Genomic DNA, 16,403 nt, shown 5'->3' on the forward strand with positions numbered 1-16,403 from the left:
TGTGCAGGCAATGAGATTGAATCTAAACCAAGTGCAACTTATATGTGTGTGTCCTTAGATCAATCCCTTTCTGGAGACCTGATTGCTGCTAAAAGTATTTCTCAAATGGCAAACAAATTGAAATGTTTATATCGTTTATATCGTATTTTCACATCAAAGATTTTTAAAAACTGCTCGTCTCAACCTCGACTCAGAGTCATTTGTATTATGCCTGCTCTGCTTGGTTTAGTGGGCTATCAAAAAATGAAAAAGAGAATGCAGGACATGCAAAGTAATGTTATCAGGTATATGCTTAATGACCCCCTAGGACCATATAGGGGTGCAGGAGTTCCGGGAGGTGGGCTTGTCGCCGTTGGAGTCCAGAGTTGACCAACTTAAACTTAATGAAATGTTTGACATCTGAAATGATCGTGGCCCAGTTTATATGAAAAAATACATTGATATGGTCTATAACCAACACAGTTACAATACCAGAGCTAGTGATATGTCTTGTAAAATCCCAAGAGTAAACAGTACTGCGAGGAGCATGTTTTTCATACAGACATTTGCCTCCCCTTAGAAATCAAGCTAAGAAATAGCTTTAAAAATCAGGCAAAGGTTTTCATTTGCACAAGGTTGTATAAGTAAGAGAAACCACTCCGCTACCCCTTGTGCCTCCCTACTGCTGGTCAGGTGTATTTATTTGAATGATAGGTATGATGTGCAATGAAGAGAGCGTTTTTTAAAGGTTGAAATGTGAAATGAACATGGTAGATTTTTAAGGTTCGGGAAAGGTTCAGTGAATAGTGACACTTTTTAGGATGGGAGTGTAAATGAATGTATTTATGGTTGTTTGTAATTTTGTCTTTTCTTTTAATCATTGTGTGTGTTATTGTTTTTACCATCGAGGACCACTGTGGAAACAAGTGTTTTAATTAATACTTTCAAGTGATATCCTCTGGGTCCACATTGTACATTTCGTTGTATATGTCTGTTACCCAAAATAAATTCAATTCAATTCAATCAGTTTAAACATGGGAATGGCAAGATGACTGCAATTGGTAAGTCATTGAGAAAAGATAGTTCTGTATGAGAAATCAGATTATCTCTAGGGACAGTCAAGACAGAACAACGTTGTTGTGGACGGAATTGCAGAATCTCCACACGAGACCTGGTCGGAGTCTGAGGGCAAAGTGAGGGAAATGGTCTCGGAGAAACGGAAGATTGAGGTGGAGCGCGCTCACAGGACTCGAAAACTCACCAAAGGCCCAGGTGACAGGCCCAGTCCAATAGTGGACAAGTTCCTGAGGTTCAAGGACAAGGTACTGTAGCGGTTCCGGAAGAGCCAAGAACTTGAGAGGAAGGTACAACTTCCTCAACGAGGACTATCCTGAAGCTGTGCGTCAGAAGAGGAAAAAACTTATCCCAGCCATGAAAGCTGCCAGATCGCATAGGGACATTGCTTACATGACATGCTTATTTTTCACCCTCCCTCCCAAAAGCCTGGAAGGGATGAGAGAGCCAAACCTGTGGATTCGTAGCTTCAACCCCAATGCACACACACACTTACACACACCAACTGATTAATGGACTGCTGAATGTATATATTTTTCTTTGGCTTTGTTTGCGATTTCCCATATTATGTTTATCTCTGTTAAGCTACCCAGGAAAGGGCTACAAATAGCCTATAGTAATATATGCAGCCTTAGAAATAAGGTTCATGAAATCAATAACTTGCTAACATCAGATAAGGTTCATATACTAGCCATTTACGAGACTCACTTAGATAATTCATTTGATGATACAGCAGTAGCAATACAAGGATATAACATCTATAGAAGAGACAGGAATGCTTATGGGGGAGGTGTTGCTGTATATATTTAGAGCCATATCCCTGTAATGATTAGAGAAAACATTATTTCAAGTGTTATTGAAGTGTTGTGGTTGCAGGTTCACCTGGCACATCTAAAAACATTTATTTTGGGGTGTTGTTATAGGCCACCAAGTGCTAACAGTCAGTATCTAAATAATAGGTGTGAAATGCTTGAAAGTGTATGTGATGTAAACAGAGAGGTATACTTTCTAAGGGACCTGGTTTTCATCAAGCTTTCCGCTCAAGAGGAAGTTTCTCACTGTAACCATTGCCTGTAATCTGGATCAGGTTATTAATCAACCTACCAGGGTGTTTACAAACACTACAGGAACAAGGTCATCCACATGTATTGATCACATTTTTACTAATACTGTAGAATTTGTTCTAAAGCTGTATCCATACCCATTGGATGCATTTATCACAATATAGTGGCCAGCTATATCCAGGAATGCCAAAGTTCCAAAAGCTGGGCCTAAAATAGTGTATAAGAGGCAATTGAACTGATTCCAGAGGCTGTTCCAAAACACCGCCGGCGATAAAGAGGTACTCGGAGTAGAGTTTTAGTCCGACTCAGCACATAACCCCCACCGCTTCCGAGTATATTACTCGCTAATGTTCAGTCTCTGGAAAATAAAGTTGATGAGCTAAGGGAGAGGATTTCCTTCCAGAGAGACATCAGGGATTGTAACATAATCTGTTTCAAGAAAACATGGCTCTCTCGGGATATACTGTCTGAGTCCGTTCAGCCAGTTGGGTTCTCAGTTTATTGCGCAGACAATAATAATTATCTCTCCGGGAAGAAGAAGGGCAGGGGTGTATATTTCATAATTAACTACTTATGGTGTGATTGTGATAACATGAAGTAACTCAAGTCCTTTTGTTCACCCGACCTAGAATACCTCACAATCAAATGCCGACCGTATTACCTCCCAAGAGAATTCTCTTCGGTTATAGTTGCAGTCGTGTATATAACCCCATCAAGCCGATACCACGACGGCCCTCAAAGAACTTCACTGGACTGTATGCAAACTGGAAACCACATATCCTGAGGCTGCATTACCTGAGGCTGCATTAATTGTAGCTGGAGATTTTAACAAAGCAAATTTGAGGAAATCGTTACCGAAATTCTATCAACACATTGACTGTAGTACTTGTGCTGCTAAAACACTCAACCACTGCTACTCCAACTTCCGGGATGCCAACAAGGCCCTCCGCCACCCTCCCTTCGGCAAATCAGATCACGGCTGCATTTTGCTCCTACCTTCCTATAGGCAGAAATTCAAACAGGAAGTACCCATGCTAAGGACTATTCAACGCTGGTCTGACCAATCGGAATTCATGCTTTAAAATTGCTTTTGATCACGCGGACTGGGATGTGTTCCTGGTAGCCTCCGAGAACAAAATAGACGAATACACAGATACGGTGATTGAGTTTATCAGGAAGTGTTGTAGGAGATGTTGTACCCACTGTGACTATTAAAACCTACCCTAACCAGAAACCGTGGATAGATGGTAGCATTCACGCAAAACTTAAAGCGCAAACCATCGCATTTAACCATGGCAAGGTGACTGTGAATATGACCTAATACAAACAATGTAGTTATTCCTGCCGTAAGGCAATCAAACAGGCAAAATGTCAGTATAGAGACAAATGGAGTCGTAATCCAACGACTCAGACATGAGACGTATGTGGCAGGGTTTACAGACAATCACGGACTACAAATGGAAAACCAGCCACGTCACGGACACCGACGTCTTGCTTCCGGACAATCAAAAAAACCTTTGTTGGCCCCCTTTGAGGATAACACACAGCCCACTACCAAGGACTGTGGGCTCTCCTTCTCCGTGGCCGACGTGAGTAAGATGTTTAAGTGTGTTAACCCTCGCAAGGCTGCCGGCCCAGATGGCATCCTTAGCCGCGACCTCAGAGCATGTGTGGACCAGCTGGCTGGTGTGTTTACGGACATATTTAATCTCTCCCTATTCTAGTCTGTTGTCCCCACGTGCTTCAAGATGTCCACCATTGTTCCTGTACCCAAGAAAGCAAAGGTCACTGAACTAAATGATTATCACCCCGTAGCACTCTCTTCTGTCATCCTGAAGTGCTTTGAGAGACTAATCAAGGATCATATCACCTCTACCTTGCCCGAAACCCTAGACCCATTTCAATTTGCTTACCGTCCCAATAGATCCACAGATGACGCAATCGCCATCGCACTGCACACTGCTCTATCCCATCTGGACAAGAGAAATATCTACGTAAGAATGCTGTTCATTGACTATAGCTCAGCTTTCAGCACCATAGTACCTTCCAAGCTCATCATTAAGCTCGAGGCCATGGGTCTGAACCCCGCCCTGTACAACTGGGTCCTGGACTTCCTGATTGGCCGCCCCCAGGTGTTGAAGGAAGGAAACAACACCTCCACTTCGCTGATCCTCAACACTGGCGCCCCACAAGGATGCACGCTCAGCCCCCTCCTGTACTCCCTGTTCACCCATGACTGCGTGGCCATGCACGCCTCCAACTCAATCATCAAGTTTGCAGACGACACAACAGTAGTAGGTCTGATTACCAACAATGACGAGACAGCCTACAGGGAAGAGGTGAGGGCCCTGGGAGTGTGATGAAGAAGGCGCAACAGCTCCTCTTGAACCTCGGGAGGCTGAAGAAATGTGGCTTGGCACCTAAAACCCTCACAAACTTTTACAGATGCACATTTGAGAGCATCCTGTCGGGCTGTATCACTGCCTGGTACGGCAACCGTCCGCAACCACAGGGTTAGGGTTAGCAGCCGATGTCACAGGAAGGCCAAAAGATCATCAAGGACAGCAACCACCCGAGCCACTACCTCTTCACCCCGCTATTATCCAGAAGGCGAGGTCATCAAAGCTGGGACAGAGACTGGGACAGAGACTGAAAAACAGCTTCTATCTCAAGGCCATCAGACTGTTAAGTAGCCATCAGTAACACCTCAGAGGCTGCTGCCCTATATACATAGACTTAAAATCACAGGCCACTTTAATAATGTTTACAGATTGTGCATTACTCATCTCATATGTATATACTGTATTCTATTCTACTGTGGCTTAGTCTATGCCGCTCTGACATTGCTCGTCCAAATATTTATATATTCTTAATTTCATTCCTTTACTTAGATTGTGTGTATTGTTAGATATTACTTGTTAGACAGTACTGCACTGTTGGAGCTATAAACACAAACATTTCACTGCACCTGCAATAACATCTGCTAAACACTTGTATGTGACCAATAAAATTTGATTTGAAACTGACTGTTAGAACTGTTAAGGCTCCATGGATTGATGAGAAATTTGAAAAACTGTATGGTTGAAAGAGATCGGGCAGAAGGAGCGGCTACTTAGTCTGGCTGCACATCTGACTGGCTGACTCACCATGAATTTAGAAATGATGTGACGAAACAACAAAAAGAAGATGATACTGTATTATGAAGCCAAGATCAATTATATAAATAATGATGGAAAAAAATAGACAGAAAGACAAATTAAACTCCATCTTTCCTCGAGTCAGATGGCTTATTCATCACCAAACCATTTGATGTTTCCAATTATTTGAATGATTACTTCATTGACAAAGTGGGCAAACTTAGGCAGGAAATGCCAAGAATGAACAGTGAGCCATCATACTCATGCATAAAAAATTGAGAATGAAACAAAAGTTTGATGTTTGTAAAGTTAGTGAGAGAGAGGTGGAAAAATTATTGTTATCGACCAATAATGACAAACCTCCTGGCATTGATAACTTAGAGGGAAAGCTACTGAGGATGGAAGCTGACTATAGCCACTCCTATCTGTCATATCTCGGAGGGAAGCCAAAGTCATTTCGCTACCCAAGAGTGGTAAAGCGGCCTTTACTTGTTCTAACAGCAGACCTATCAGCTTGCTGCCAGCTCTTGACAAACTGTTGGAAAAATGGTGTTTGACCAAATACAATGCTATTTCTGTGTAAACAAATGAACAATAGACTTTCACCATGCTTATAGAGAAGGTATCTCAACATGTACTTCACTAACACAAATGACTGATGATTGGTGGAAGGAAATTGATAATAGGAATATTGTGTGAGGTGTACTGTTAGATTTCAGTGAAACCTTTGATATTATTCACCATAACCTGTTGTTGAGGAAACATACAGTATGTGTTATGGCTTTTCAACCTCTACCGTATATACTTATCTAATAGAACTCAGAAGGTTTTCTTTAATGGAAGCTTCGCTAATGTCAAACATGTGAAGTGTGGTGTACCGGAAGGCAGCTCTCTAAGCCCTCTTTTAATATCTTGACCAATGACCGGCCACTAGCATTAAACAAAGTATATTGTCCATGTATGCTGATGATTCAACCATATACGCATCAGCAACCACAGCTAATGAAGTCACTGAAACCCTTAACAAAGAGTTGCAGTCTGTTTTGGATTGGGTGGCCAGTAATACTCTGGTCCTGATTATTAAGTATTGTATTGTATTTGGTACAAATCATTTCCTACGTTTTAGCTGAATCTGGCAATGAATGGTGTGGTTGTTGAACAAGGTGAGGAGACTAAATGACTTGGTGTTACCTTAGATTTTAAACTGTCATGGTCATAACATATCGATTCAATGGTTGTAAAGCTGGGGAGACGTCTGTCTGTAATAAAGAGCTTTTTTGACACCACACTCCAACAAGCAAGTCCTGCAGGCTCTAGTTTTGTCTTATCTTCATTATTGTCCAGTCATATGGTCAAGTGCTGCAAAGAAAGTCCTAGTTAAGCTGGAGCTGGCCCAGAAAAGAGCAGCACGTTGTAATCAGAAGGCTAATATAAATACTACGCATGACAGTCTCTCTTGGCTGAGAGTTGAGGAAAGACTGACTTGCATCACTTTTTGTTTCTATAACAGACATTAATGTGTTGAAAATTCCAAATTGTTTGCATAGTCAACTTACTCACAGCACTGACTCACACACTTACCCCACCAGACATGCCACCAGGGGTCTTTTCATGGTCCCCGGGTCCAGAACAAATTCAAGTAAAGAACAGTATTATACAGAGCCATGAGTGCATGGAATGACCTTCCGTCTTATATAGTGCAAGTGAACAGCAAACCTGGTTTCAAAAAACAAATAAAGCAACACCTCACCGCACAAACCGTCTCCCTCATGTGACCTATTTGTATTTGTTGTGTATAAGTAACGACATGTATGCGTAACTGATAAATGCACACACACACACACACACACACACGGACGTTAATGTTTTTAAATGTATGTAAATATGTGTCGGACTCCATTGGCGTCCTTATCCTTATCAGACCTGGGTTCAAATAGGGTATTTCATTACTTTTAAATACATTTGGAAGTAAGTATTAAGATATTTTGTATTTGAAAAGACAGTTGAATATTGGAAAGTATTTGAAAATACTCAAATACAATAATTCAAATACACTCCCATGCATTTAGCCCAGGAATTTGAAAGTTGTATTTGAAATAAGTATTTGAAAAGGCTTTCAAATACTGTAGTAAGCTATTCATAAGAAGTTGTTTGAAAATAGATGCTGTCACGACTTCTCCCGAAGTCGAAGCCTCTCCTTGTTTGACTGATGCGCGTCAGGTTATTGTGCCCATACTTTGTATTTCTTATGCCGTTGGTTTTACTATTAAACTGCTCCGGCTATTATCAAGTTCTGCTTTCCTGCGTCTGACTTCCCTGCCACCAGATTCGCACCCCTTACAAAAGTAGTTGATTCAGGCCACATTATTCGAAAATACTCAAATACACAGAAAATAAGTATTTAAAAAACACATACTCAAATAAACTTGTATTTTAACCCAAGTTTGGTCCTTATTGATGAGCCATTTATCTGGCATGTATTTGATGCATAGCTCATCTCTCTTTCATATGCACAGAGTCTGGCTGGACAAATATGCCGGACAAAAATACGTTAGCCTGAAGGCATTGGCTGTGCTCCAATAGTTTAAAACAGCTCTCTTTACTCATCATGTTCTTTCATGAACTCAGGTCTCACAGTGCCTCATACTTGAGCACAATATGGTGGAAGAAGCCTGTCTGTTACCTTCACCAACCAGTGGTCCTAAAGTAAAGCCGACAAGCAAAAGGAGTCGTTAAATCTATTGGGAGATGGCCATTGATTTTCTTCTCCAGTACTTTTGGCCCATAGAGATGAATGCCTTCCCAAGGCCAGTAATGATGAGTGTGGGACGGCCTGGCAGAGCCTTGGGAAATCCGTTCGGAATTGAAGAGTCCAAGGCCCTTCCAGCTGACCGATAACAAAGGCAAAGAGCTAATCCAATCAAATCCAATTTTATTTGTCACATGTACCGATTTGCCACCACTTCAGCCGATCTGACATTTTTTTCTTGCAACTGTACCCAATGATTTATGGAAACTTACTCGACCGGTCGATGTCCTCATCGTGGATTTACAGACGTGTTTTTAATACGTTTTATGAACACATTTGATTAGAATACTTGTGAAATGCACATGGCTATATTTGGCAACAGGTTTATTTTCCCCTCGTCTCCAACCCCAGTCAATGCGTTGAACGGATGTGGATGGAGCAGGATAGCTCAGACCTGCGAGTGCCTTTTGAATGTTTGAGTCACAATCGCCGAATAAAACGGGTGTTGACTTTACCGTAAGAATAAAATAAAACACACAAGAATGGAGCTAATTACAGTACCAGATCAATGTGCAGAGGTACGAGGTATTTGAGGTAGATATGTACATGAAGGCAGGGTAAAGTGACTAGGCACCAAGATAGATAATAATAATAAGAGTAAAATAAAGAACAGAGTAGCAGCAGCAAATGATAAGTGTAAAAGTGTGTGTGTGTATATGATTGTGTGTTTGGGTTGTGGCGATATGTGTGTGTGTATGCATGTGTAGTGTATGTGAATGTGTGTGTGGGTTTTGTGTGGGTGTCAATGTAGCGTGTGTGAGTGTGTATATTTAGTCTAGTGAGTGTACATAGGATCAGTGCAAGATAGTGTCAGGTCAGACAGTTCAGGTACCATTCCTTTACTATTTAGCAGACTATTTTGCAGTCTTATTGCTTGGGGGTAGAATCTGTCTCGGAGCCTGTTGGTGAACAGTCTATGGCTTTGGTGGCTGGAGTCTAACACATGTTCATGCCTTCTTCTGACACCACCTGATATAGAGATCCTGGATGGCAGAGAGCTCAGCCCCAGTGATGCACTGGGCTGTTCGCACCACCCTCTGTAGCGCTTTGCAGGCATGGGCGGTGCATTTGCCATACCGAGTGGGGATGCAGCCCATCAAGATGCTCTAAATGGTTCAGCTGTAAAACATTTTGAGGATACGAGTGCACATGCCAACTCTTTTCCGCCTCCTGAGGGGGACGAGGCACTGCCGTGCCCTTTTCATGACTGTGCAGGTGTGTGTGGATGCCAAGGAACTTGAAGCTCTCGACCCACTCCACAATAGCTACATCAGTGTGTATGGGGTGTGCTCTCCCCTCTTTCTCCTATAATCCACAATTAGCTCCTTGGTTTTACTGACATTTAGGAGGAGGTTGTTGTTCTAGGCACCAAACTGCTAAGTCTCAGACATCCCTGTAGGCTGACTCATCGCCGTATACCGTCGTGTTGTCAGAAAACTTGATGATGGTGTTGGAGTCGTAAGTGGCCACGCAGTCGTGGGTGAACAGGGAATACAAGAGGGGACTAAGCACACACCCCTGAAGGGCTCCCGTGTTGAGAGTCAGCATGGTGGAGGTGTTGTTGCCTACCCTCACCACATCGGGCTGGCTCATCAGAAAGTCCAGAATTTCTGTCCCAGGGAGCCTAGCTTGGTGATGAGCTTGGAGACTATGGTGTTTTTAACGCTGAGGTGTAGTCTATGAACAGAATTCTCTGATAATTATTTCCCCTCTTGTCCAGGTGAGAGAGAGCAGTGTGAAGTACAATTGAGATTGTGCCATCTGTGGAGACAGTATGCGAATTGGAGTGGGTCTAGGGTGTCTGAGATGATATTGTCCTCTTGCATGTTTGATGTCACGGAGGTTGTAGCAGGCTTTTTTGTATGCATCCATGTCCGTGTCCTGTTCCTTGGAAAAGGTAACTCTAGCCTTTAGCCCAGCGCGGATATTGCCTGTAATGCATGGTTTTTGCTTTGGATACATTCTTATAGTCACTGTGGGGATTACATTGTCAATGCACTTATCGATGAAGCCTATGACTGTTGTGGTCAATGCTATCGGATGAATCCTGGAACATAGCCCAGTCTGTACAGTACCACCAAAATAGTCTTGTAGCCTCGCTTCTGCTTAATCCAACCACTTCCGTATTGAGTGCATTACTGGTACTTCCTGTTTGAGCTTTTGCGTGTAAACAGGAAGCGGGAGAATGGAGTCATGGTCAGATTTGCCAAATAAGGGGCGAGGGAAGACCTAGTAAGCGTTTCTTTCGATAGATTAAAAGAGGTCTAGAGTTTTAGCGTCCATAGTTGTGTTGGCTTGTAGACAGCTGTGATAATTACGGATGAGAACTCTCTTGATAGATAAGTGTCTACAACCTACCATGAGGTTTTCCTATATCAGATGAGCAAAAGCTCGAGATTCCCTTCATACTTGAAGCAGCCCACCAGTTGTTATTTATGAAAAAACACACTCCCCCTCCTTTTTGACTTCCCCGAAGCCGCTGTATGATCCTGAAGCAGCACGGACAATCCACCGAGTACCACGTGCATAGTGCCATCCTCCAGCCACGTTTCAGTAAGACCTATAATATCGCAGCTCTTAAAGTCTTTCTGATACGAGACTCTCGAACGAAGCTCATCCATCTTATTCTCCAGTGACCGGACATTTGCTTATAAAACAGATAGGAGCGCCGTTCGGTTTCCTCTTCGCCTCAATTTCACCAGGACTACATCTCGTCTCCCGTCTCTACGCATGCACCGTTTTAGTACCCCATGGAACAAAGGAATAGGGTCCGGTATGAACAGTGGAACAGCTGAGTCGGAGTTGAAGTCTTATTTGAAGTCGAAATTGAGGTTAGTAACTGTCATCTGATGTCCAGAAGCTACCTCATTACCGGGTGGCGATGTCATTACTGAAACTGTCTGTAGCCGCCAAACGGCAACCCTTCTTAGTTAGTAGAGACCTTGTCAGTAGAACAGAGTTTGTGGACGAACGAACATCTGTTTGGAGGTGAACACTGATGTCATTAGCTAGCTGGTTAGCCATTATACCTTGTGGGTGAACTGTCCCTTGTCAGTGAATGTCAGAGCTGTTTACTAAGTAATGGCCTTGCTACAACATTGAGACATTGATGCTTGGCCAATGCTGATGGGAGGACCCTGTGAAGGCTACCTGCACCACTTTTGCACACTCACGATTAGGCTTTTGTTGTCAGTGAATATTACTGGAATCAGAGGTAAGTGAATAGCTGTTTTTTGTATGATTCCCTAATAAAGCTTGACATTTTTCTATACCTACAAAGGTAACTATGACAACTGTTCTATTCCAAATGTGGTTTATTTATTCTACCAATCCTTTTGATTGATTCATTCCACTCTACAGCACCCAACACACAGGTAAACTAAGAAAAATCTGGATATTTTACACAAAGATGTGACAATTGCAGATCAGCAATCTTTTCAACAATAATCAACCACATAACCAGGCACTGACTGAACCGCAACCTTCCCAAACAAAGTCCTTGACAAAGCTGCACATCTCAAAATATGAATACGCTGGTTTATTGTCAATTTGCTCTGGGTAATACCATTTAAATATGAGGAATGACTCATTTGAATACACATTTACACCCCTTACTGTGAAAAGACTAATTGTAGTCTTTTCGAATCCATCTCTTAAAGGCCCAGTGCAGACAAAAATGTGATTTCCTGTGTTTTACATATATTTCCACACTATGAGGTTGGAATAATACTTTGAAATTGTAAAAATGATGATAATGTCCTTTTAGTGTAAGAGCGGTTTGAAAAGACCGCCTGAAAATTCACCCTGTTTTGGGTGGGGTGGAGTTTTGGCCTGCCTGGTGACATCACTAGGCGATGAATAAGTTGATAGACCAAGAGAGTTCCAAACCTGTCTGCCAATAACAGCTTGTTTTCAGTTTTACCCTCCCCACTCAGAACACTCCCAGACAGTCCTAGCAAAATTATTGCTTGAGAAATCACAGTAACGTGCTTAATTTATTATCCCAGAAATGATTTGATATTGAGATAAAAACGACTGCATTGGGCCTTTAAACTTTTTGTCGCTAGCCCATTCTGAAGAAAATGCCAAAGGATGATCTTTGATGCGTAAATTATTACAGGAAAAAGGTAGTTCTACCTCATTGTCTGTAAGAGAGGTCAGGAGGATTTCAAAATTCCAAAAGGTGTCAACAAAGATGGACTGCGCAGCAATAGAAGAGGACACCATGGGAATGCGTTTTTAGTCCTCACTCTCTCGATTTGACTGCAATGCTGACATCCCAGCACATAGGAAGGCTCTAGAACTCTATATTTGTCACTTCTGCCACTGGCCGACTGGGACATCCTTTACTGCCGACATCAACTATGTGACAAATTGCTAACAAAATGGCACGATCCGATCCACCAATAGCATGGTGACAAAACCCAGCTGAGGCTGTCCCACGAGGACATGCTTTGACCCAAACTCCTGTCCTTTTCCACTGTCCTCTGCCTTCCATACAGCTGGACAGTGCTTCTTCGTGCGTGTGTGTGTTTCTAGTGGCAGTGTGTGCAGCATGTGCTGAGCTGTGTGGCTGCAGAGCCTGACAAGCCAGCAACGTGCCACAGTAGAAGCAGCGCCCCGCTCCAGCGAGCGGCATTGACTAAGCAGCTCAGCTCAGAGACATGAGTTCAGTGCTGCACACACTCCAAGCCAAGGTGCTCATCAGCTGATGTAAGGCCACCAGGCATATAATCACTCTAACTAATCATAACCTACTATCTTACTTCCTATGGCTGATATCGGCTCTCAGCGCCCTCGCAGAAGTGTCTGTGATGTGTATTTCTATCTGGCTGCGAATGTGGACCCCTTTGTCTCCTGTGAGATGGTACTTAGAAAGTGTTGCCAAGGTTGAGAAGAATAGAGGACTTCAATTCAATTGTTTTTGGAGGAAAACATCATTGATGCCCATTCAAATGATAATTCCTAGCGACACACAATCTGGAATTTGAATATCGTTCATATTCATACTTGACTTATACCCACTGCTAATCAATTGGAAACACAGACGTGTTGTATAACATTGGACATGTAGGCTGCATTGTGGTTCGTCCTTCATTTTCACGAACATGCATGGGTAGATGAATCCAGATAGATCTGACATGTATCATTATGAATTCATCAACATAGTGGTGTTCTGTGTGACTGACAGAAATCCTCACCAATTTTAACAAAACAATCTGATCGCTAACATGAATCACCATAACTGAATGATTACGTGTCCAAGTTCATGCAGCTGTTATTAATCAACATAAAGCCATTTGATTTCTGATGACTGATATTCCCCACACATCAAAAGATGACCTCAAAAACATACATTCTGAAACGTCAACACCGTAGCGTCAACTCCGTAGAGTCAAACTGCATAATATCAACTCTGAAACCAGAATAATGGATAATAGATTGACAATTCTTATTCAATTCTCAAGCTATAGCACAAACTCCCTGACTTTTCCAGGTAAGAGTTTTGTCTGGGGTGAAAAAAGAGGCCATTTCCATCTAAGCGATTAACTGTAAAAGGGAGTGATTTTCCTCCATCTAGTTCAAGCAGAATATCAATATAGCTTTCGAATTATCGACAAGGCCCAGTGTGTGGCCTGGACAGTGATAGAGGAGGTCTTAGCACTCTACAATATACAGAGCTCTGCAGAGCTAAGAGGTGTCAGTGGAGTTGGACTGAAAGAGCACAAAGAAAAATGATCTTAATCATAACATATCCCACGGTTACTTATTGGCAGAAATAGCGTCCTTGGTGCTTCTCGGAAATGCCGTCGGTGCAGATTGTCCATCTATCTATAGGCCTTGGATGTGGTGGAATTACATTCTGTGGGCCCATCAATTACTATCCCAGGGTTAATACAATGTATGGTGTGAGTATAGTTCTGCTGCCACGTGGACTATTTAGCATGTCACATTGTTTTTAACATTTGGATGTTATGCACACTCTGTATGATAAGATGTTTTTCTATAGTAGCCTGGTGAAGTGGTAAACACTTAGTACACATCATGTAAAGTGTAGACCTTGCTTTGGCACACACAGTACATCAAAAGCCACATACACACAAGGGTTGGGATCTACTCGAATTGAAGGCAGTCAATTCAGGAAGTGAACAAAAATTACAATTCAATAAACCAAAAAAAAAGGGCATTTATTTTCAACAACTTCTCAATAAAGTGAAAAGTAGTTGTTTCAAATGTTTTTAATTTTCTGAATTTTAAATTCAAATCACTTCCTGAATTGACTGCCATCAATTCGAAATGAGCCCAATCCTGATACACACACACACACAATTCAATTTTGGACAGTAGTTACACCTAATGGAAATAGGTTATTTTTTTACATGAAATGATTGACACAGATCTACTTAATTTCATTGTGTTATTGAAAGACTATGGAATTAAGAGATAATAATTAGAAATGATTACCTCAGATTGACAAAATCTATTCAGGCAGTCATGTTGACCTAATTAGAAGTACCTCCCAAATGAAACAATTGTGTCAGTTTTAGCTCTGAGTTGCATTCATCCTAACTGCTAAATTAAAAAAGCATTTATTAACTTTTTTTTAAATCGACAACAAACAAAGATTTAAGTAGGGAGCTTTGCACTCCCATCTGCTTCTTGCTCATCCATGAGCTTTACTACCAGCTCCTAAACCAAAATACCAGTTTAAAGGGATACCTCAGGATTTTGGCAATTCCATTTATCTGCTTCCCAAGAGTCAGATTATCTCGTGCAAACCATTTTTATGTCTGTATCCAGTGAAGGAAGTTAGCGCTAGTTTCACAGGTCAATGGTAATTAGTGTTAGCACAATGACTTGAAACCTATGGGTATCTACTAGCATGCAAAATCCCGAAGTATCGCTTTAACTACAACAACATTCTCAGTAATGGTTACATAAACGTTTTACTTTGTACATGTGATTGTTTATCTAACTTGGTTGAATGCACTGACTGAAGTCACTCTCGATAAAAGTGTCTGTTTAATGACCAAAATGTAAATGTAAATGTACAAATGTATGATTGCAAAGCATTCTGGGTATTAGTCTAATGAGCTCTGTCCCCAAAAAAGAAAAAACTCTGTGACCAAACGAAATTTGATCAGTTAATTTCTACATTAATGAATCTGGTGCACATCAAGTCCCACCAAGTTAAGTAAATTCTAAAAGAGACGATTACATTCCGCCAGAAAACATGAATTGATTGTGTAATGTTCACAAAATATGATAGAGCAAAACTTAAGGGCAGCCAAAATATTTTTGGGGAGTGCAGAATGAAAGCTTGTAAATCAACACATTCCATCAAACACATATAAAAGGAAAAAACGAACACACACATAATTAACACAAGCACATTGCAGAGAAGACACAACCATACCTGTATAATTAAGCAATAAGGCCCAAAGGGGTGTGGTATATGGCCAATATACCACGGCTAAGGGCTCTTCTTATGCATGACTCAACGCAGAGTGCTAGGACACAGCCCTTAGCCGTGGTATATTGGCCATTTATCACAAACCCCCGAGTTGCCTTATTGCTATTATAAACTGGTTACCAACCTAATTAGAGCAGTAAAAATATATGTTTTGTCATACCTGTGGTATACGGTCTGATATACCACAGCATTCAGCCAATCAGCATTCAGTTTATAACCACCCAGTTTATAATTATCTACAATCATGCACAAAGTACCTCAGGTGCATCATTCATCATCAACACTACTGCCTTCCTCACATGTAAATACATCTCACACACATACACAAAAACACATGCACACACACACCGACTAAACCGGTCTACCCTTTACTAGAGAGCATTACTACAAGCTCGCCACTATAATCAAACGAAGGGAGAGACGCCTTAACAGGAGGCAAGGTACCTGTAGAGTAGACACACAATGGCGCACTCACACACCAACTGAGAGGGGAGAGCGAGAGGAAAGAGAGGTATACTCACAGAATGAATCAGACGACACCAGGAGCCGATATCAAAAGATTCCCGCGGATGCAAGCCGGCTTAGTCCCGGCGGGGAGTGGGATGCCCCCACGGATAAAAGGAATGGAGCGAGAGGAGTAAGATCCGAGAGGAGGCGAAGGCGGAGGGAGGGGAGGAAGAGAAAGGAGTTGGGGGGTGTCGTGAGGGACTGGGTCTCTGGGCTTTGGGAGGGTTTTCTGCTTCTTTTCACCAAGTAGTCTATTCTTTTTGATATGGTGATACGGTGTATTACGGGGGAAACCTATATAGGAGTAATGTCCAACCCCTGGGTTTGTTCTTTAATAGGAAATGATTCCCTCAGGGTGC

The 16,403-nt window shown here is 42.0% G+C and overlaps 1 protein-coding gene across 1 annotated transcript in view; it reads right to left on the reverse strand.

Annotated features, from left to right (window-relative positions):
- LOC139373463 (glutamate receptor ionotropic, kainate 5-like) overlaps positions 1-16,182 on the reverse strand; it is an 88,279-nt gene extending 72,097 nt beyond the window's left edge. Inside the window, exon 1 of the mRNA XM_071114001.1 lies at positions 16,059-16,182. The gene's annotated coding sequence lies outside the window, so the exon portion shown is untranslated. The remainder of the gene's footprint in view (positions 1-16,058) is intronic.
- Positions 16,183-16,403: the final 221 nt, after the last annotated feature.

Source organism: Oncorhynchus clarkii, chromosome 18 (assembly GCF_045791955.1).
Source record: "Oncorhynchus clarkii lewisi isolate Uvic-CL-2024 chromosome 18, UVic_Ocla_1.0, whole genome shotgun sequence".
NCBI classification, from domain to species: Eukaryota; Metazoa; Chordata; class Actinopteri; order Salmoniformes; family Salmonidae; genus Oncorhynchus; species Oncorhynchus clarkii.